The sequence below is a fragment of the Egretta garzetta genome, unplaced genomic scaffold (assembly GCF_000687185.1).
Source record: "Egretta garzetta isolate BGI_Z169 unplaced genomic scaffold, ASM68718v1 scaffold855, whole genome shotgun sequence".
Classification (NCBI taxonomy): Eukaryota; Metazoa; Chordata; class Aves; order Pelecaniformes; family Ardeidae; genus Egretta; species Egretta garzetta.
In genome coordinates, this window is record NW_009259607.1 from 25,663 (window position 1) to 26,115 (window position 453).

Below are 453 nucleotides of genomic sequence, written 5' to 3' on the forward strand. Positions count from 1 at the left end.
CCCCAAAACCTCTCAGGGTGCCCCCCCCAGCACCCAGTGGTGCCTCTACCGCTCTCTGAGTGCCCTCCCCAGCACCCAGGGGTGCCCCAAACCCTCTCCGGGTACCCCGCCAGCACCCAGGGGTGCCCCAAATACTCTCCAGGTGCCCCCCCACAGCACCCAGGGGTGCCCCGAATCCTCCCATGGTGTCCTGAACCCTCTCCAGGTGCCCCCCCCAGCACCCAGGGGTGCCCCAAACCCTCTCCAGGTGCCCTCCTCAGCACCCAGGGGTGCCCCGAATCCTCCCAGGGTGCCCCAAATCCTCTCCAGGTGCCCCCCCCAGCACCCAGACGTGCCCTAAATCCTCCCAGGGTGCCCCAAACCCTCTCTAGGTGGCCCCCCCAGCACCCAGGGGTGCCCCAACCCCTCTCCGGGTGCCCCCCCCAGCACCCAGGGGGGCCCCAACCTCTGCGG

The 453-nt window shown here is 70.4% G+C and overlaps 1 protein-coding gene across 1 annotated transcript in view; it reads right to left on the reverse strand.

The window, feature by feature from the left end:
* The window catches only part of LOC104125959 (dnaJ homolog subfamily B member 1-like), a 7,629-nt gene that overhangs the window by 972 nt on the left and 6,204 nt on the right, over window positions 1-453 (reverse strand). The window lies entirely within an intron of this gene.